The following is a 23,897-nucleotide window of genomic DNA, read 5'->3' as shown; positions in this document are numbered from 1 at the left end:
TTACAAGCTCAATATTAGAGCTTTGTGATAAAGTATAGAGTTTATCTTGCATTAGCCGTTCGCAAAAATAGAATATTTATTTAATAAAATTATCATAAAGTATTATTTTGAGCCCGTCCTAATTACTCTATCATGATGAATCTCAAATCCATATAAAGAAGGAGGATTCATTAGGTAAATATTTAATAAATGAATTTATTAACACATTATGTTAATACTAGGTTGTTTCTTCTGAAAAAATATATTACAAGGTTTGATTGTAACATCTCGATAAGAACGGTTATCTCTTCAAAACTCAGGTATAGTGTTAAATATACAAGAGTTCGCGTTGTATGGTCCGACTATAACGTATCAGCAAGGACCGCTATATCTCCACGAAAATTTGGGTGTAGTGTTAAATAGGCAAAAACTCTTACATTATAAGTTGAATAAAAATAAATATTATAGGAAAATTAATAGTCTAGAATTTTGAACATGGAATATAGAAACTCTCACTCACTAGTAAAGCAATGGAGGTAGTAAGATATAATGATTATGAAAGAAAGTATTTGGTGTGTGCAGAGATAAAAGGAGTAGGTGAGAAAGTAAAGATTAGGTGAGAAAGTAAAGATGATAGAGAACTCAAGTTTTAAGTTATAACACATAGAAAAGAGTAAAATAAGAAATTGAGCAGTATTATTATAAATAGTTCGTTAAAAATAAAATTTAAGAGTAGTTAGAAAGGATAATAAAATTTAGCTCTCAAGATAATAATAGTGAAAGAAACTATGAATGTAATAAGTATATATGCATCTCAAGTAAAATTAAATGAATATATCAAATCTAAGTTTTGGGATGAACTAGATGAAGTATTATAAAATATTCTGTCAAATGAAATAATTTTAATAGGAGAAGATCTAAATGGACATATGAAATACGAGTAATATTAGAGGGTACATGAGGATTATGAGTTTGGAACAAGAAATAAAGAAGGAAAAATTATATTAATATATTTTTTAAGAAAAGAAAAAAATATTTAATCACGTTCCAAAGTGAGAAATAATAAATTATAAATTTACTTTCTTACAGTTAGGAGAAGGGATGAAAAGATTTGTAAAGATTACAAGGTCATCCCTGAAAAAAAACATAATTAACCAATATAGGTTAGTAGTTTTATATATACGTCTTAATCATAATATCACTAGAAGGAAAATATATATGACACCTAGAATTAAATGGTGAAAGTTAAAACTTCTCTCTATGATTTCTTGGTGCTCCAGTGAAGAACTTGCTGTGGACAACCATCAACCATGGCAGAAAGTGGTTTTCTTCCACCTCACCAGTAGTAGGAGGCTAGGTGTTGTGTTTGAGAGGCTTTCACCTACCGTGAGGGTCACTCCCGGAGGGTTTTAGAGGTCTAAGCATTGAGGTAAGTGTTTCTAGCTTTGGTTTTTTGCAATCAGGCGGAGGTTCCGGTAGATTGTCGACTGTTGGAGGTGTTGTCCAGCGACTTTTGACCTTCTCTGGTGATCTTCACCAGCCAAACACCGCCCACACTGCCCATCAACTCAATGACAAATGGCAAAAGGATCCTGGGCGGTAATCCACTCCCTTGGTGCTGATTCAAAACATTGAATGTCAAGTGCATTCATTGGGTAAGTTGAGAGGTGAACTAATTCCCTAGGTCCAACTGGCTTTTCTCATCCAACATGACAACGAAGAAAAGAAAAGAGAAGGACAAATCAGGTCAAAAGGCTCCTAAGGATGTGGTAAATTATGATGATGTTGTAGATTAGGTTTCATATGTGGTAGAAACGGTGGAACAAATGGACCAACAAAATCACGTTGACTTGGAATAGCAGGATGAGGTGGACAATGAGGCTGATGTGGCTAACTTGTCACCTGGAACAACTCAAATGTGCCTCCAAGATTCAGCCCAAGGAATACCAAACCCACCACCGGTCGTGGAGGAGGAGGCATTGCCAAAAGAACATCAACCTCCGGCTGGGAACAATTTGCCGGATGAAGGCAATGTTACTGCTGGGAATGAAAGGGACAAGCAACCTCAACAAAAGAAATCTTAGGCCAACCTCTTTAAGGACAATCGGAAGACAAAGAATGCCATGAACTTGGATCAGTATGAGGCCAAGGGGGGAAGGTTAGCTTTTGATTTTGATGATATTGACACTATGGAAGATGTAATGGGTTTCTGCCTTGTCAATTGTTTCATGGGCTGCCACCCGGGCAAAAATGGAATAGTTGCAATAACGTCTCGATGGAAAGTTCTCTACAAGTTTTTCATGCATATAAGTGGGTGGGTTGTGTTCCAATTTGATACGAAGCAAGATATGGACATCACCTTACAAGGAGGACGATACTTTGCATTTGGGATCCCAATCTTCTTGAAGATCATGTCGTGTTGCTTTTTATTCAATGAGGATGAAAGGCTTGTCCCTACCTAGATCCAAATCCATGGCTTGCCACCGAATTGTTCGTCGCAAAAGATATTGAGCATGATTGGATCAGAGGTTGGAAAACCATTGTCCACGAACAATTTGACAATGATAAGGGAAAGATTGGAATATGCCCATCTCATGGTGGAAGTTTCGGTTGTCGAATAAAGGATTCATGAGGTGCCAATCATGCTGGCCATAGGAGTGCAATTAAAGCTCAAAATATTCTATAAAATGGTGCATGATTTCCGTGAAGATTGTCGAAAATTGGCCATCGCAAAGAGAATTGTCGCAAAGGTGCAATCCTTGTTGGATAGCAGCCCAACCGGCCAGAACAGGGGCCTTCAGAAGCTCCAAATGGGCAGCAACCTAGTAGACCAAGGTCTCAATAATTGAGGGGCAAGGGGAGAACAAGAACGAGGTATAGAACTCGCTCGAGGCAGCAATGGAGACCGGCCCAATAGAGGACAAATGTGAAGGTTTCGGCGGCAACAAATAATCTGGCAATTGTGGTTGTCAATAGCCTTATTCTGATAGTTGTGGTACCTCCCCTTGAATGTGAAGAAGTGACACAAAGAGGTGATGAAGCATCAAATCAAAATATACCTCAACAGGTTGAGCCAAATCAGAAAGCAAATGGAAACATACCAAGCCAGTCGAAGGATGTCATAGGCCAACCTGCACCGTCTAAGTTAGGAAGCTCATCTTCTTCCTCAGACACAACAACAAGTATAACCTTATGCTTCACATCAGAGGCCTCAACATCCTCCCTTACTACAGCAACTTCTTCGAGTGCAAAGGAACTGACAGAAGCAACAACTCCTATGCCTAGGAGCATAAGACAACCACGGGTGTGAGCTGTCCGCAATGGTCGTAAATGAATGTTGATTCTTGAAATGTGAGGGGCTTCCATAAGTCCCTAAAACATAGAGGAGTACAACACCTTCTCCAACAAAAAGATATTCAAGTTATGACATTAATGGAGACAAAGCTCAACGAAAAATTTTTAGGTCCAACATTGCAAAAAAGGTTTTCACATATGGGTTATGCATATAATTTTGATTTCTCTAACCATGGTGGATACTACTTCTTTAGGACTTACAGAAGATTGATATGGATATTATTATGACCACCAATCAATATATACATTGTCATATTCGATGTCGTATTTCTAGCAATGGATTCTTGGTGACTTACATATATGGGCTACATTCAATTATTACAAGGAGATCATTATAGGATGTACTCACAGATAGAGGAGGCACTATTTCTGATCCATAGATGATTATGAGATATTTTAATTCTTTTCTATCTATTCATGAAAAGCAAGAGGGATCTCCAATTACAAATCATGAAATGAGGGACTTGTAAATTTTTGCACAAGCTTATGGTCCAGTGGATCTCCAATTTCTTGAATGTTTCTTTACATGGTTTAATGGTAATGTTTCTTATAAGTTAGATAGAGCTTTAGTAAACTCCTATCGGTTGATGATGGATTTTGATGCTTATGCGGAATTTATGATGCCCAAATAACTCTCGAATCATTCATGCATCATTGTGCACACACTATAGCTAGCTAAGGATTGACCACCAAATAAGGCTTTTAAATTCTTCAACATGTGGTCATTGCATGAAGATTTCAAGAATGTTATAGAAGACTCTTGGGCAGCCCCAGCAATGGGAAATGCCCAATTTATACTTAAAAAAAGTTATTTTGATTGAAAGGTCGTTTGAGGGAGCTAAACAAGAAGCACTTTGGGTATATCTCGGAGAAAGAAAGAAGAGCAAAAGTAGAACTAGAAGAGGTGCAAAAAAGCATTCTAGATGGAGGTCCAACTCTTATGGAGTATATACAAATAAAAAAGAAAGTCAATCTACTAGCAGAAGTAGAAATATAATTTTATCAACAAAGAGCAAAGAATGTCTACTTGAAAAGTGCAGACAAATGTATAAATTTTTTTCATGATTTGGTAAAAATGAACAACAAAAGAAATGCAATCATAACACTCGAGAAAAGGAATAAAGATCAAACCACAAGCATAGATGAAGTAGCCGAAGAGTTTGTAGATTATTTTCATGCATTGCTTGGCCAAAAGGAGATATGCAACACCTTGGGCAGCAATAAGATCAAGGGATGGAAGTTAACCATAGGGTAATCTGAAAACTTATACAAGTTGGTTGACCAAGAAGAAATAAGGACTGCTTTACATGACATTAGATGTGGGAAAGCTCCAAGACCAGATGGCTATAGTTCGAAATTCTTTACCTCCTCTTGGGATATTGTTAGTAACGATTTTATTACAGCTATACAGGATTTTTTTTTCAAAATGGCAAGCTACTCAAGCAATGAAATCACTCATTGATCTCTCTTGTGCCGAAAGGAGATTATGCTATGGATGTTTCAGATTATAGGTCAATTTCTTGTTTCACCATGTCCTGTAAAGTTATTGCAAAAATCTTTGTTGGCCGGTTATCTAAAGTCTTGGATTTTTTATTAGATCTAGCTCAAGTAACATTCATCAAGGGGCATTCTATAGGATATAATATATATTTAACTAAAAAATTGCTTCAAAAGTATGCACGCAAAAAGATTTCTCCTAGATGCATGATCAAAGTAGACTCGAAGACAACTTTTGATATGGTTGATTGGAACTTTCTTATGACGACACTCATTAATTTTGATTTTCCCTAACGATATTGTAATTGGATCAAGAAATGTGTCACTACGGTTTCTTATTCAATTTCACTAAATGGTGGCATATATGATTTTTTTAGTGGGAAAAGAGGACTTAGGTAAGGGGATCCCCTTTCTCCTTTGCTATTCGGCCTATGCATTGAAGTTCTATAAAAAAAACTCAAGACTATTGCAACTTTGCCATCCTTCCATTTTCATCCAATGTGCAAGGAGGTGGGTATTACACATCTTATTTATGGGGATGATTTAATGTTGTTTTGCTGAGCAGATGTATCATCTACACAACATATAGTAGAATGTTTGGACAGTTTTGGAGGGCTTTCGGGTAAACCCTAAAAAAATGCAAGTTTATATAGCTAGTGTGAATGCAAGATTAAAGGTTCAGCTTCTTCGGCTCATGGGATTCTAAGAAAGTTCTTTTCCTTTCCGGTACTTGGGAATTCCATTGGCAGTGGAAAAATATTAAGGATTACTAACTATAGGCCGCTCCTAGATGCTATTACAAGAAGGATAAATGCTTAGCCTAAGCACACCTTATTATATGTCGAACGTTTGGAATTAGTGGGTACGATTTTTCAAGGTATGGAATATTTTTGGCTTTCAATGTTTTCAATTCCTAGTGGAGTAATTGATAAGATTAAAGTTATTTGTCTCATGTTTGTTTGGTCTTCAAAACATCCACCTATGTCTTGGTCAAAGATTTGTCAATCAAAGCAAGATGAGGGTTATGGCCTTAAGAGACCTTCTTGTATGGAATGAGACTTTGTTGAGCAAAATATTATGGGATATCAAAGCCAAAACAGATTCATTATGGGTTAAGTGGGTGCACCAATACTATATGAAAGGGGATGATTTTTAGGCATGGGAAATTAATGCTTCGGATTCACCCTTGATCAAGAGACTTATAGAAATCCAGAACAAGATCTTAAGAGCCTAAAATGAAGTTGATAGAGCAAATATAACGATGATGAATTGATTTATTGGGAAAGTAAAAGGAGTTACAAATTCTTATCATTTATTCATGCCAAGGGGCTCGGAAGTGGCTTGGAATTTGACGGTGTGGAGGCTGAAAATCATGCCAAACATTAGTTCACTTTATGGATGCTAGCAAATGGTAACCTAAGAACCAAAGATAAAATGGAATATGAGTCAAATAAAGAAGGTATATTGTGTCAGCATAAAGAAGAGTCTAATCATCATTTGTTCTTTGAATGCTTTATGACTTGTGGATTGTGGAGTAAAGTGAAGCATTGGCTGGACATCAATCAGGTTTTTCACTCCTTTGATATATTACAACAGGTTCTTGGGCGGAACTACAAAGATAGTAGTCAGAAAATGAATGCTCGATACTTAGGCATCTGAAACATGATCTATTTCATATGAGAAGCTCACAATAGAAGTCAGTACCAAGGGTTTGCTCCAAATATTGATTGGATTTTTCGCAAAGTCAAGATTCATGGGCACCGGTTTGTGGATATCAAGCCAACATAATGCTCCTCACTTGGCCTGGCACGATTTGGTTGGGGATAATTATTTCATATGGTGTAATGGTTGTTTTTATTTTATGATTGTAGTCCATGTTTTGTAAGCACCAACATGTATGGGTGGAATCGGGTAGGGACCCGTCCTGTAACCATCTTACCCAATCCCCGTCTCAATAAAAATTGAGAATCTTTTTTTCTCCCGATCTCATACCCGACATGTGTCGGGACCCGAATGTTCGGGATCCCGTCGGGTAGGGAGATGGTATCCCGAATGTTCAAATATTTTCAAAAACAACCAATGAAAACATGGCGTTGGTCTTAAATTTAATCAAATAAAATCAGTTGGCCATTGACTAAATTATGAGCTGCATTTCATTATGCAGTAGCATTTTGCCTACTACTGGATTCGCATTGCTTAATGAGTCCGTGACCAATTTGCATGCAAGAAAAATAATAGAGATACATATCAATAGCTCGCTCACAACATAAAATGGCTCAAACTATCCAATAACAGTGCATAAGCTGTAAAATACCGGAAATAGGCGAATATTAATAAGGGAATTTTCCAAAATTTTTGGGAATTTTTCGGAGTTCGTACGGACGAGTTAACGGGGATAAAAAAAATGGGACCCGGGAAAGCCTATTTAGGCTACCCCATTTAAGTGAGGAGAAGTTTATATATTTAATTCTTTTTTTTCCTTTTCCTTTTATTTTCCTCATCCGCTGAACTCGTGCCCGTTCCTTTTTCTTCTCCGCGCACCCAACGCCGAAGCCCTAACCGGCGATGCACGCGGCGGTTGCTTCCCCTACCTCGCGATTTAGGCTTCCGGACCAAGGGAAGTCGGCACTTCCTTTCTCCCTCTCCGCAGCCGAGTGACGCCGTTTGTGCCCTAGATCCACCGACGGTTGCAACTCACAGAGCCGACGCTGCTCTCTTCTTCTTCTTCCCGAGATACCGCCGGCCATAGGAGCCCTAGCGCCGACCTTCTGCTCGCGACGCCGGTCTCTCCTCTGTGCCCTAGCCTTCCTTCTACCGCAGCCGCCACAGGGAGCAGGGACGACGCCTTTCCTCTTCTTCCTGTCCAAGCGCCGGTGACGTGCGAGCACAACCGAGCAAAGCCTTCACATTTCTCTAGCGCCATCCTCCTTCCCTCTGTTCTGCCGAGCCGACTCTCACAGCCTACTTTCGTGCCCTAGTTGGGTGTACTGCTGTCGCTGCTCCTCTGCACAGTGCCGCCGTCGTTCGCCCTATTGCCGGCCAGCCGAACCCTAGATCGTTGCTTGCTCACCTGGGCCCTAGTTCCCTACTGCTGAAGCTTCTAACCCGTGCCCTAGCAATGAAGTCACTTGTTCTAATTCCAGTAGCAACCATCTCTTGTAGTTGGATCATGTGCTAATTGTTTTTGGTTTCCGGCAGCAAGGTTTTCAGCTGTGTCAATTGGAAATTCTTCGACCTTGGATTTAAAAGTGATACATCCATATTTAGGTGAGTTTAGAGGTGATTCCATTCTACATTGAATTTCATTAATAGTAATGGATAGTACCAGTTGATTAATTGATATTAGATTGATAAATGTATTTGTTGTATTCCATTTGGATAAGTTAATTGATGATCCAATTGAGGTTTATAAATTGGGTTTGTATTTAAGTTAGGTTTCAGGGATTCGATTTAGCTAATTAATTTGTATATAATTAGCTAAACCTGTATGTCATATTGATACAACACCTCAAACACCGTGAATTTTGCATGCCACGTTAGTGTGGACGTATACAAATTCAACATTTGTAAAAGGAGGGTTTTAACCCATTAATTTTATTATCTTGTCAACCTAACTTTTTGATAAATAAAATTAATAGTTGGTATCATTTGGTCACACAAATAATAGCAGTGATTCCGATGGGGAGGATACTATTAGATGTGTCTAAGTGTATACCATTACTTGACACTAAGTCCATTAATAAGATTATGCCCCTTCCGTTGGGGAAGATCACACGCTCTTAATTAACTTCCTATAGTCATCCAAAAATGGAAGTCTGTTCTAGTGATCCACAAACAAGCTCATCCGTTATGGAGGAAGGCACTCAGAGCCAACGCGCAAGCTTGTTTGCATCACTTACAAACCAGTAATGGAGACCATGGGATTTACTTAAAAATCCCTCTCCTACTTAGTTATTTATAAATGAGGAATTTTAACTATGCTAGCCTACTAAATATGTAAACTAACATGCACACACAACACAATATAAAAACAATAAATAGAAAATCTAATTTTCAACTATTATGACTTTTATCTCTTGTTGTCCTCCGTGTGTTGTCAACCCTAGCTGTTGCCATCTTTGGCCACCGCCACCGGGTCTAGTTGTCGCATCCATCTTGCTCCTTGTTCCGCTGCGCCTCTGATCCTCAAAAGGTTCCACGCTTTGCAAGATTCGATCCGCGACATAAATAGAATTTTACATTTTGATCCTATATTCCTCGAAGGAATGTACATGTAAACTAGATCGAACATAAAATAAAATTTACATCCATCGATCCTATATTTCATAAAAGGAATGTACATGTAACTAGATCAAAAATAAAATCCTAATAAAACTAAATACAGCTCCTGCTGTATTTTATAATACAATCATGCACACACAATAAAATACCCTTGACATGTCCAAGAGTCCAATCACACACATAATAACTATAAGCCATAATAGTTGGATCCTGCATCCACAAAGTTAGCACATCCTACTATTAACCTGCCTAAATTATGTATGACATGTGCATAATTAAACTAATACCAAATACACAGAGGCAAAACCCTAGCTCTGATACCAATTGTTGGTTGCTACTCGAAAAACCTAGAGGTTCCACTGTACAAAAATTTTGTACAAAGTTCTGAACCTTTTCCTAGCTACCATGTGTTCTTTTAAATTAAATTTTGGATCGCCTGCGGAACTTAACACGTTTGATCCAAAACTTAATCTATTTGTTCTTTTAGGTTTTGACTTGGATCTCCTGCGGAACTTAACACGTTTGATCCAAATCACCTAAGTTATTAATTTCATTAAATATTAATTTCCAAAATTGGTTCCCAGTACTGATGTGGCGAGGCACATGGCCTTCTTGGATATGGGAGCAACCACCACCGACTAGACAAAACCTTTTAAGGAAAGCTAATATTTAATTTCCTAAAATAACTTTAGGTCAACCGAAAAAAATAATCAAATCATAAGGAAAAGAAAAACAAAAGAACATTATATCGAAAATAAATTCGAAACACTAGAATCGTATGCCTCTTGTATTTAGTATTATTTCCAAAAATAACTAGTATGATGCGGAAAGAAAAATTACTAGTTATACCTTTTAGAAAACCTCTTGATCTTCTACCGTATTCCTCTTCTAACCTCGGACGTTGTGTGGGTAACGATCTTCCGAGATGAGAACCACCAAGCACCTTCTTCTTCCTTACAAGTTTCGGCCATCAAAACTTCTCCTAGGATGAAGAGGTTCGGCCACCACCACCATGCTCCAAGGGATGCTAGAAAAGAGGCTTCTTTTCTCTCCTTCTTCTCCTTCTTAGATCCAGCCACCAAAGCTATCTCCACCATGAGAAGGTTTCGGCCACACAAAGGAGAGGAGAGGAAAGAAAGGGCCGGCCACACCCAAGGAGAAAAGAGAGGAAAAATAGAATAGAGTTCTTTACCATGAAGCCTCCTCTACCCCCCTCTTTTATAATCCTTGGTCTTGGCAAATAAGGAAAATTTAATAAAAACTTCCTTAATTCTTTTGCCATTGAAAAAGAAAATTTATTTAATTAAAAATAATTTTCTTCTCATCAATTCATATGGCCAGTCATATTAAAGCTACAAACAAGGAGAGTTTTAATTAATTAAAACTTCCTAATTTGTCTCTAGAAATTTATAAAAAATTTCTCCAATAATTTTCATCCCTTCATGATTGGTTAATAAAAAGGAAATTTTATAAATTAAAATCTTTCTTTTAATCATGTGGATAAAAAGAAAGTTATCTCTAAAAATTAAAATCTCTTTTAATCTACAAATAAGGAAAGATATCAAATCTTTTCTTAATCTCTTGTAGAAACTTATAAAAGAGAATATTTAATTTTTAAACTCTCTTTTAAATCATGAACATGGTTAAAAGGAAAGTTTTCTTAAAATTTAAAATCCATCTTTTAATTAACAAATAAGGAAAGATTTCAAATTTTAAACTCTCTTTTAAACATGTAGATGATTTACAAATAAGGAAAGTTTTTACCAAAAATTAAAACCATCCTTTTAATCTACAAATAAGGAAAGAGATTAATCTCTTCTCTTAATCTTTTGTAGAAAGCTATAAAAGGAATTTTTTAATTTTTTAAACTTTCTTTTAAAATCATGATATCCACATAAGAAATAATTTTAATAAAAAACCTTTTTAATATTCTAGTGGCCGGCCACCTAAGCTTGGGACCCAAGCTTTGGCCGGCCACCAACTTGGCTCATCCACTTGGTCTTGGCCGGCCCTAGCTTGGGTTCCAAGCTAGCTTGGCCGGCCCCATTGGATGGGTAAGAAGGTGGGTATGTTGTGGGTATAAATCTCTATATATACAAGAGGCTACGATAGAGACCGAGAGGAGGAATTGGTTTTGGTCTCCCGATGAAATTAAGCATCCCATGTTCGCCCCGAACACACAACTTAATTTCATCAATAATAATTCATTCCACTAAAGAACTATTATTGAACTACCGCACCAATCCCAAATTACATTTTGGGCTCCTTCTTATTATGAGTGTGTTAGTCTCCCTGTGTTTAAGATAACAAATGTCCACTAATTAAGTAAGTTACTGACAACTCACTTAATTAATATCTAGCTCCAAGAGTAGTACCACTCAACTTCATCATCATGTCGGACTAAGTCCACTTGCAGGGTTTAACATGACAATCCTTATGAGCTCCTCTTGGGGACATTCTCAACCTAGATCACTAGGACACAGTTTCCTTCTATAATCAACAACACACACTATAAGTGATATCATTTCCCAACTTATCGGGCTTATTGATTCATCGAACTAAATCTCACCCATTGATAAATTAAAGAAATAAATATCAAATATATGTGCTTGTTATTATATTAGGATTAAGAGCACACACTTCCATAATAACTGAGGTCTTTGTTCCTTCATTAAGTCAGTATAAAAGGAACGACCTCAAATGGTCCTACTCAATACACTCTAAGTGTACTAGTGTAATTATATAGTTAAGATAAACTAATACCTAATTACACTACGACCTTCCAATGGTTTGTTCCTTTCCATCTTGGTCGTGAGCTACTGTTTATAATTTATAAGGAACCGATAACATGATCTTCTGTGTGTGACACCACACACCATGTTATCTACAATATAAATTAATTGAACAACTATATTTATCATAAATGTAGACATTTGACCAATGTGATTCTTATTTCTAGATAAATATTTATACCAAAAGCTAGGCTTTTAGTATACACTCTAACAATCTCCCACTTATACTAAAAGACTAAGCTGTCATATCTGCTGCCATACATCTGATTCCCATGCCTTTCAAAAAGCTCTTGCCTTAAGGACCTTAGGTTATCATCTGATGCAATCTAGGCAGCAACAACTTCTCCTCGTTATACAATTTCTCGTATTGGGTAGTACTTGCGCTCTATTGTGTTTACTTGCCTTATAGACTCATGGTTTCTTCGAATTTGTTACTGCACCATTATTATTACAATAAATTGTAATAATCTTTGGACAAACTAGAAATCATATCTAAGTCTATCTCGAGGTAATTAAGTCATTCAGCTTTTATGGCTACCTCAGAGGCTTGCCATATACTCGGCTTCTATGGTGGAGTCCAGAAAAACACCTATGCTTATCACTCTTCCATAGTTATGACTTTTCCTCCTAAAGTAAACACAAAACCCCGAGGTCGACTTATTATTGTCCCTATCCGATTGGAAGTCAAAATCCGTGTAACCCACAGGGACCAAATTAACTGCCTTGTAAGCTAGCATATAATCTCTAGCGCCTCTAAGGTACTTTAATATATGCTTTACTGCAGTCCAATGTCCTTGTCTAGGGTTACTTTGATATCTGCTAACTATGCCCTTGGCAAAACAGATTTCTGATCTCGTGCATAGCATACATTAGGTTGTCTAACTGCCGAAGCATAAAGAACTGCCTACATGTCCTCAATCTCCTTTGATGTCATCGAAGACATCTCTTTAGATAAAGACACTCCATGCTTAAAAGGTAAGAAACCTTTCGAGGAGTTTTGCATGCTTAAAACGAGCAAGGATTTTCCGATGTATCAAGCTTGGGATAAGTAAAATATATTTTTTCTTTCGATCCCTTATTACTTTGATCTCAAAAATATATACATTCTCCCAAGTCCTTTATATCGAATTATTTGGACAACCATACCCTTACTTCTGATAACATTTTGATATTGTTTCCAACTACCAAAAATGTTATCTACGTATAGTACAAGAAATACCACCACGTTTCCATCACACCTTTTGTATACACAAGACTTATCCGTTTACTCAATAAATCCATAGGTATGGATTACTTTGATAAACCGGATGTTCCAAGACCTTGAAGCTTTGCCTCAGTCCATAGATTGATTGAGCTTGCACACAAGATGCTCTTAGCCCTTTGCAATGAACCCTTCTGGTTGCTTTATATGGATGCTTTCATCAAGACTTCCATTAAGGAATGCTGTCTTGACATCCACTTGCCAAATAGATAAAAGAATCCGGATAGACTTAAGCATGACTACCAGTGAAAAAGTTTCCTTTTTCATCAAGCCTTGCTTTGAAAGTTACTACCTTCCTTTCTATCCCTCTTTTCCTATTATAGACCTTTTTACACCCAAAGGCTTTTACACCATTTGGTGGTTCTACAAGCTTCCAGATTTTATTAGAATACATATATTCTAATTCTGTTATTCATTACTCTTTGCCAAGATGTTGCATCTTTATCTTGGAGTGTTTCATCATATGTCCGGAGATCAGGTTCATGTCCTTCAGGGATCGAGTCCAAAATCTCTCCCAAAACATGAATCTTTTATGTTGCCTAACAACCCTCCCACTACGACAAGGCACTTTCTGCAATTGTGTATCATTTGTGATACGTGTTGCAGTTTCCTTGTGGTATCTCATCTTGTACAGTTGGTACTAGATTAGACATGCCTTTTATTATTTCCTTAAGAACAAATTTTCTTATGGGCACATGGTTTATTACATAGTCCTTTTCTAAAAATCGGTCATTGATGCTAACAATGACCTTCTGATTTTTAAGACTATAAACCTACTTTCATTTTACTAGGATAACCCACAAACAAGTGAATTCCTGTCCAACTTATCATTGTCTCTCTTCTGCATATGTGTTGGACTACCCGAATCCGAATATGCTTCGAAATAGGCTTACGCCTATTCAGCAATTCTATATGAGTAGAGAGTTCTGACTTTAGAAGGTACTATATTCACTCCCGTTTCCAGAGTATATCCTTAAAATGATTTTGATAATATTCTTAATAACTCATCAATCTACTTATTTCCATAAGAGTCATATACCTTCCTTTTCCTACACCATTCTGTTGGAGTGTACCAGGTGCAGTTAGTTTAGATTGAATCCCTACTTCTGATAAATGACTCCTAAATTCTCCCAAGAGGTACTTGCCACTACGATCTTACCGTAGTGTCTTGATACTTTTACTTTGTCGTTTCTCCACATCAGCCTCGTACTCTTTGAACTAATCAAAACACTTAGACTTGCGGCACATCAAGTAAATATATCCGTATCTCAAATAGTTGTCTATAAAATAGATGAAATATTTGAAACAACCTCTTGCCTGGATGCTCATAGGATCACACAAATCAGAATGAACTAATTCCAATATATCTTTGACTCCATACCCCTTAGACTTAAAAGCTTCTTGGTTATTTTTCCTTCCAAGTAAGACTCGTAGGTTGGAAAGATTTCCACTACTAATGAACTCAAAAGTTCATCAGCTACCAATGAATCCTACTCAAGTTAATATAACCTAGCCTTAGAAGCCAAAGATATAATTGGTTCATTTTCGAAGGTTACTTTCTCTTAAAGTTAGAAGATGTGTTACTAATTTTCATTTGTTGCATCGTGAGAGTTATTGGATTTATAAATTGCCAACCAACGTACCAGAACAGATAACTTCCCTCTTTTTCTTAATAACAACTTTGTTATTAAAAGAGGCAGAATATCAAGTTCTTTGAATAGTTTAGAAACTGAAAACTAGTTCTTTCTAAACTTGGTGCGTAAAGACAATTACTCAAAAATCCATGTTTTATTCTTATCAAAAGATAAACATCTCCCACTGCAACAGCTACCATTTTTACAGTAGTGCCCATATAGACAGTGTTTTAATTTTCATTTAGTTGTCGGGTTTCCTGGAACCCTGCAATGAATTGCGGACATGATTAATGGCATCTGTATCTACACTCCAGGTTCTGGTAGATAAATGTTGGTTGCTACTCGGAAAACCTATAGGTTCCACTGTACAAAAATTTTGTACAAAGATCTGAACCTTTTCCTAGCTACCATGTGTTCTTTTAAATTAAATTTTGGATCGCCTGCGGAACTTAACACGTTTGATCCAAAACTTAATCTATTTATTCTTTTAGGTTTTGACTTGGATCTCCTGCGGAACTTAACACGTTCGACCCAAATCACCTTAAGTTATTAATTCCATTAAATATTAATTTCCATAATTGGTTCCCAGTACTGACATGGCGAGGCACACGGCCTTCTTGGATATGGGAGCAACCACCACCGACTAGACAAAACCTTTTATAGAAATCTAATATTTAATTTCCTAAAATAACTTTAGGTTAACCAAAAGGAACAATCAAATCACAAGGAAAAGAAAAAAACAAAAGAACACAACATCGAAAAACATATTCGAAATTCTAGAACGTAAGCCTCTTGTATTTGATATTATTTCCATAAATAACTAGTATGATGCGGAAAGAAAAATTACTAGTTATACCTTGTAGAAAAACCTCTTGATCTTCTACCGTATTCCTCTTCTAACCTCGGACGTTGTGTGGGCAACGATCTTCCGAGATGATAAACCACCAACCACCTTCTTCTCCTCCTAGCTAGGTTCGGCCACAAAGAAAGAAGCTTCGCCAAGGAAGAAAACCAAAACACCAACCAAGCTCCAAGAGATGCTAGCTTCCTCTCATTCTTCTTCTTCTTCTCCAAGTAGTATCCGGCCATCACAAGAGCTCCAAGGGAATAGAGGGGTTCGGCCACCATAAGAGGAAGAGAGGGAAAGGATGGCCGGCCACACCAAGGAACAAAAGAGGGAGAGAAAATAATAGAGGTTTTTTCTTGTGAAGGCACCCTCACCCCTTCTTTTATATTCCTTGGCCTAGGCAAATTAGGAAATTTAATTACAATAAAATTTCCTTAATTCCCTTGACATGATTTAATTGAGAAAAATAAAATAATATTTTCCCAATTAATCTCTAATGGTCGGCCACATCAAGAGGAAATAAATTAGACAAGTTTTAATCAACAAATTAAAACTTCCTAATTTGTTTCCGGAAATTTTAAAAATAAAATTTCTCTTTAAAAATCTCTTCATGGTTGATAAAATGAAATTTCTATAATTTTAATCTTATCAACATGTGGATAATTTTAAAGAGAAAATAAAATATCTCACCAATCTACAAATAAGGAAAGAGATTTAATCTCTTTCTTTAATCTTTTGTAGATCTTTTACAAGAGAGATATTTTAATTTTAATTCTCTTTAATAAATTATTTCTTCCACATAATAAAAATTAAAATTAAAATCCCTTTTTAATTTAATTTGGCCGGCCCCCACTAGCTTGGGTTCAAGCTAGGGCCGGCCACCCAATTTTATACCTAGGCCGGCCCTAGCTTGGTTCCCAAGCTAGCTTGGCCGGCCCCTTATTGGTGGGTATAGAAGGTGGGTATAGGTGGGTATAGAACTCTATAAATAAGAAGATATGATAGGGACCGAGAGGAGGAATTGGTTTTGTTCTCCCGATAAAATTAAGCATCCCGTGTTCGCCCCGAACACACAACTTAATTTTATCAATAATAATTCATTCCACTAGAGAACTATTATTGAACTACCGCACCAATCCCAAATTACATTTTTGGGTTCCTTCTTATTATGAGCATGTTAGTCTCCCTGTGTTTAAGATATCGAATGTCCACTAATTAAGTGAGTTACTGACAACTCATTTAATTAATATCTAAGTCCAAGAGTAGTACCACTCAACCTTATCGTCATGTCGGACTAAGTCCACCTGCAGGGTTTAACATGACAATCCTTATGAGCTCCTCTTGGAGACATTATCAACCTAGTATCTCTAGGACACAGTTTTCTTCTATAATCAACAACACAAACTATAAGTGATATCATTTCCCAACTTATCGGGCTTATTAATTCATCGAACTAAATCTCACCCATTGATAAATTAAAGAAATAAATATCAAATATATATGCTTGTTATTATATTAGGATTAAGAGCACACACTTCCATAATAACTGAGGTTTTTGTTCCTTTATAAAGTCAGTATAAAAGAAACGACCTCAAATGGTCCTACTCAATACACTCTAAGTGTACTAGTGTAATTATACAGTCAAGATAAACTGATACCTAATTACATTACGACCTTCTAATGATTTGTTCATTTCCATTTTGGTCGTTAGCTACTGTTTATAATTTATAAGGTACTGATAACATTATCTTCTGCATGTGACACCACATGCTATGTTATCTACAATATAAATTAATTGTCATGCGCCTATGGCCTGTGTACCTGCATGAACCTCCCTCCATATCCGTGGGGCCGGCACTAGGGGGGCCGCTAAGGTAGCGGATCTACCTTTACAATATAAATTAATTGAACAACTACAAACAAATGTAGATAATTTGACCAAATGTGATTCTTTATTCAAAAAAAATGTTTACAAAAGCTTAGGCTTTCAGTATACACTCCAACAATCTCCCACTTATACTAATGACTAAGCTGTCATATCTTCTACCATACATCTGATTCCCATTCCCTCCACATGTCGATCGAAAGCTTTCGCCGGAAGGGCCTTAGTGAAAGGATCTGCCAGGTTATCCGCTGATGCAATCTTGGCGATGACAACTTCTCCTCGCTTCACGATATCTCGTATCAGGTGGTACTTGCGCTCTATATGTTTACTTGCCTTATGAGCTCGTGGTTCCTTCGAGTTTGCAACTGCACCGCTATTATCACAATAAATTGTGATGATTTTGGGCAAACCAGGAATCACATCTAAGTCCATTAGAAAGTTCCTAAGCCATACTGCTTCTTTAGCTGCCTCAGAGGCTGCTACATACTTCCATGGTTGAGTCCAAAACGCATTAACACTCCTCCATGAAATGGCTCCACCTCCTAAAGTAAACACATAGCCGATGTAGACTTACTATTATCCCTATCTGATTGGAAATCAAAATCCATAGGGAGCAGATCGTCTGCTCGGTAAACCAGCATATAATCTCTAGTCCTTCTCAGGTACTTTAATATATGCTTTACATCCTCACGTTCCAGAACAGGTAAACGACCATTCCCACAGACGATGATCAGGTCTCGTACATAGCATTGCATACATTAGGCTTCCTAGAGCCGAAGCATAAGGAACTGCTTTCATGTCCTCTATCTCTTTCGATGTCTTTGGAGACATCTCTTTAGATAGAGCTACTCCATGTCTAAAAGGTAAGAAACCTTTCTTGGAATCCTGCATGCTAAAACGAGCAAGGATTGTATCTATATATGAAGCTTGGGACAGACACAACATTCTTTTCTTACGATCCCTTATAACTTTGATCCCAAGAATGTGTGCACAATCTCCTAAGTCCTTCATATCAAATTGTTTGGACAGCCATACCCTTACATCTGATAATACCTTGACATTGTTGCCAATTAACAAAATATCATCTACGTATAGTACAAGAAATACCACCACGTTTTCGTTACACTTCTTATATACACAAGACTCATCCGGACTTTGAATAAATCCATATAACTGGATTACTTCATTAAACCGGATGTTCCAAGATCTTGAAGCTTGCTTTAGTCCATAAATGGACCGATTTAGCTTGCACACTAGATGCTCTTTGCCTTTTTCAATGAACCCTTCTGGTTGCTTTATATGGATGTTCTCTTCAAGACTTCCATTAAGGAAAGCTGTCTTGACATCCATTTGCCAAATCTCATAATCCATATGAGCAGCAATGGATAAGAGTATCCGGATAGACTTAAGCATGGCCACTGGTGAAAAGGTCTCCTCATAATCGATTCCCTCTTTCTGAGTGTACCCTTTCGCAACAAGCCTAGCTTTGAAGGTTTCTACCTTCCCGTCTGTCCCTCTTTTCCTTTTGTAGATCCACTTGCATCCAACGGCTTTTACACCATCAGGTGGTTCTACAAGCTCCCAAACCTTATTAGAGTACATAGACTTTATTTCAGAATTCATTGCCTTTTGCCAAGATGTCGCATCTATATCTTGGAGTGCTTCATCATATGTTCAGGGATGGTTCATGTTTACCAGGATCAAGTTCAAGACTCTCCCAAAACATGAATCTCTAAGGTTGCCTTACAACCCTCCCACTACGACGAGGCATTGTCGCTGGTTGTGTATCATGTGACACGTGTTGCGGTCTCTTGTGGTACTTCATCTTGTACTATTGGTACTAAGTAGACGTGTCCTCTTTAAGTTCTTCTAAAACAACTTTATCGGGCTTGTGATCCATTATATAGTCTTCTTCTAAAACCGGCATTGGTGCTAACAATGACCTTCCGATCTTTAGGACTATAAAATAAACCACCTTTTGTTCCTTTGGGATATCCTACAAACACGCGAACTTCTGTACGAGATTCTAACTTATCAAGATCTAGTTTCAGCACATGTGCTGGACTACCCCAAACCGAATATGTCTTAGACTGGGTTTTCGCCCATTCCACAATTCTATGGGAGTAGAAGAAACCGATTTAGAAGGTACTAAGTTCAACGATACTGTTGTTTCCAGAGCATATCCCAAAACGAATTTGGTAATTCGAATAACTCATCATCGATCTAACCATCTCCATAAGAGTCCTATTCCTTCGCTCGCTACACCATTCTGTTGGGGTGTATGTGCATAATTGGGATTGAATCTCATCCTCCGATAAGTAATTCCTAAACTCTCCTAAGAGGTATTCGCCACCACGATCGATCGTAGTGTCTTGATACTTTTACCTAATCGCTTCTCCACATCACCCTTATATTCTTTGAACTTATCAAAGCACTCGGACTTATGACGCATTAGGTAAATGTATCCATATCTTGAATAATCGTACATGAAAGAGACAAAATATTCAAAACCTCCTCTTGCTTGGATAGATAGGACCACACAAATCAGAGTGAACCAATTCTAACACTTCTTTGGCTCTATACCCCTTGGCCTTGAACGACCTCTTGGTCATTTTTCCTTCTAAGCAGGATTCACAAGTTGAAAAATTTTCCAACTCTAATGAACTCAAAAGTCCATCGGCTATAAGCCTCTGAATCCTACTTAAGTTAATATGACCAAGCCTTAGATGCCAAAGATATGCTTGGTTCATTTCCGAAGGTTCTTTTCTCTTATTAGAATTAGAAGATGAGTTATAAATTTCCATGTTATGCTTTGTGGAAGAAATTGGATTTAAAGTATACAAATTGTCAACTAATGCACCAGAACAGATAATCACTTTATTTCTTTTAATAACTACATCGTTACTAAAGGAAACTGAATATCCATCTAAAAACAGTTTAGAAACTGAAATTAAATTCTTTCTAAAACTGGGTACATAATGACAATTTCTTAAAATCAGATTTCTATTTCTACTAAAAGATAAGTAGACGTCTCCCACTGCAACAGCTTTCACTTTAGTAGCATTGCCCATGTATACGGTAATCTCTCCTTCAGATAGTCGTCGGGTTTCCTGGAACCCCTGCAGGGAATTGCAGACATGATCAGTGACTCCCGTATCTACACACCAGGTGCTGGTAGATAACACCGCTAAACATGTTTCAACACCTAGAGCATGAGATATACCTTTGTTTTGGTTCCTACGAGGACAGTCCGCCTTCCAATGTCCTGCCTGCTTGCAGATGAAGCACCACTACTAGAAAACTAGGCTTTTGAGACACAACAAAATATGTCTTAAATTATAAATTTAGTGTCTCAAAATGTTTTTGAGACAGTGATGAGACGGTAATGTAGTCGTCCCCAATACAAGCGTCTCAAAAAAATATTGAGACAGTTGTACTGTCTCAAATGTTATTTAAGACGGTGATGAGACAGTTGTTCAATTGTCTCAAAAGTATTTAAGACAGCTATTGTTTTGTCTCAAATGTTATGTCTTATCCTGTGAAAAAATTAGAGACACTAAATTGAGATGGTAATATGCTGTCTCAAATAGAAATGAAGACAATAAATAATTGTCCCTAATGTTTTAACTTGTTAGATGCAACATTTGTGATTAAAATTAATAATCTTAAAAGAATATTTACTATACAAATTAATCTAGATCAGATTTATTGAATTATCATTTCAAAACAAAAGGAAAAATTCTCTTTATAAATTAAAAATGATATACATAATATAAAATTCTACAATCATTAATTGAAGTGCATCCAACATTCATGCAATAATAGAAATATCTATACATCCATCATTAATTTGATAAGAAAAGCAACTATTATTCCCATAAAAGTTACACAATAGAAATTCTGAAGATCAACTCCTCATGATCTGGAGATAACTTCTATAATCCTTCTTCGTCAGAATCCTGAACATTTAAAAAAAAAAACTCTTATTAGAGGTAAAGATGATTTATAATATATATTGTTAAAAAAATCAATCAATAGAACTTTTCAATAAGAAATATCATCATTTAACACATAATCCTCTTTCTTGCAACTATGTATATATACAACACAAACAACCCCAAGTTAAACAAACCTCTTCATCTCGTAATAAGAAATGATGGTTCATGTGCTTGTCAATATCTTTGTGACTTTCAAGTTGTTGCACTTGTAAAATAAATTTATCTATAACTTAAAAATATGTACACTACTACATCATCAAAATTGTTAATATGTACACTACTACATCACCAACATCAATTGATTATGAATTTTGTTGTTCATCAATGAGCTCTAAAGTTTGAGCTTGCAATATTGATGCATGCTGAACTTGTTATTGATGCTTGGATCTTGTTTGTGGATGAACTATTGGACGTAATATGTTATTTAGTTTTTCTTGTTGTAGTTTCTCTTTTACACGTGTGGGAGGATGCATTTGAGATAAATTACCTCTTACCACATTTGCTTGATCACCATTCAATTTTTCTAGCATGGTTGTCTCTTTCTTTTTTTGTCTAACCATAATGACCTATCATGAAAAAAAATCAACATATTAGTCCAGATGTCAATTACACATTTGAAGCTAAACTTAAAAAAGAAAACAATGATGACCAATTACTAAATTATAAATAAATCAGACTAATACTCAAAAATTGATTATACATCAAACATAAATGAAGAAGAATAAAAATTGATGACCATTGCAATTAGTGACCTCTTTAAAAAGTTCAGAAGCTCATTTTGCTTGGACGATGCAAAGTTGTTCTATTACCAGGATTAGGCAGAATGGATGAACAATTTGTGGAGAACTCCATGGATAGTAACACAACCAAAGAAATCTCTATGTTGAAGAGGACTAAGAAAGCCAATTTGGTTAGTAATGAAGCTCCTATCGACAAAGGTATTGAAGTATTCCTATTGAACCAGGTAAAGTTCAAAAGAGAAGGGATATGAGGCATGGTGAAGTTGGTTCTGAAACTACATTTGTCCAAGAAAATAGCAATGCAAATGGAACAAAAAAAGTTGACTTGTCGCAGAGAAGGAAATGGTGAAGAGTAGTGTGTATTCACATATCGACTTAAACAACAATGCTAAAGATGCAACTGATGTAAGAACTCCACCAACTACTGTTACTGGAATTGTTGATCAGTTAGAGCATGATAAATTAGGAAGAAAAAAGAAGACAAGGAACAATGTCGGAAACAAAAAGCAAATGTGCATACCAACCAGGGACTATCAGTTCTCAAATCAAAACATTATCTGCTTCCAACTCTCCACTTCCATGTGTAAGAAAAAAGCCTTGAGAGAATGATTTCCAAGCTCACTAGGTTCGAGAAAGCTGAGCCTAAAGTAGGTTCTTCAAATGCATTATCCTCATAAACGTTAAAGAATAACAATACAAAAAATAATCCTAATATGTTTCATCATTCTCTGCAACTTCTTCATCCTGTCCAAAATCAATGGCTCCATCAAGAAGAACATGGCAGCAGCGGCGGGCGGGCATGACAGGACGAAAAGAAGAAGAAGAAGAAGAAGAAGAAGGCGGCAGCGGAAGCAGCGGCGAGGGGAGGAAGCGGCGGCGGCGGCGGAGGAAGCAGTGGCGGCGGCAATGGAAATGGCCGCGGCGGCTAAAGCGGCGGATGTATCAGTGGTCGGGCACGACAGGGTGAGAAGAAGAAGAAGAAGACGAAGCTGGAGGCAGCAGCGACGGCTGAAGCGGCGATAACGGCGGCTTTTAGGTTTCGAAGCGTGAGAAAATGAGAAGACGATGATGTTAATAGAAATTTAGGAATTAGTTTTGATAACAAAATTTATTTTCTAAAATATATCATTTAAAAATATAATATAATAAAATATAATAAATAATCATTTTAAATTTAAAAAAATAAAAATTCTATATAATCGTATAAATTTATTTTCTTATTAACTATTAATTATATTATTATTATTTTCTTAAATAAATATAATTAGATTAAATTTTAATTAGTTTTAATTAATATTATCACCCTATATATATATATATATATATATATATATATATATATATATATATATATATATATAATAAATTTATTATTTACTTTTATTATTATGTTATTTAATGATTTAGGCATATCCTAAAAAGTTAGTACATCATTAAATATTTAATATGCTTTATGTTTATAATTCTTAAATTATCAATAGTCTAAACACAAATTATAAATTAAAAAAATTTATTACTATAAATTATCAATAGTCACGATCGTTCTGTGAAATAATATTGGAAGTGGAACGGTAGAATCTATGACAGTTATTGCGATGAATCATATTCAAGATAATTTAAGACAAATAT

General features: G+C 36.4%; 1 long non-coding RNA gene across 2 annotated transcripts; it reads right to left on the bottom strand.

The window, feature by feature from the left end:
* Positions 1–21,319: 21,319 nt before the first annotated feature.
* On the bottom strand, positions 21,320–23,332 carry LOC121968113. Of its 2 annotated transcripts, none has more exons than XR_006107940.1 (3): positions 22,789–23,332; positions 22,016–22,094; positions 21,320–21,489 (listed from the first exon to the last, which is right to left on the bottom strand). It is a non-coding gene; the product is annotated as an uncharacterized LOC121968113 (long non-coding RNA). The 2 variants fall into 2 exon arrangements; XR_006107941.1 differs by having other exon boundaries at positions 22,793–23,332.
* Positions 23,333–23,897: the final 565 nt, after the last annotated feature.

This window comes from Zingiber officinale, chromosome 3B (assembly GCF_018446385.1).
Source record: "Zingiber officinale cultivar Zhangliang chromosome 3B, Zo_v1.1, whole genome shotgun sequence".
Taxonomy (NCBI): Eukaryota; Viridiplantae; Streptophyta; class Magnoliopsida; order Zingiberales; family Zingiberaceae; genus Zingiber; species Zingiber officinale.
Note: the sequence above shows the minus strand (reverse complement) of the source record. Positions and strands in the feature narration are given on the sequence as shown.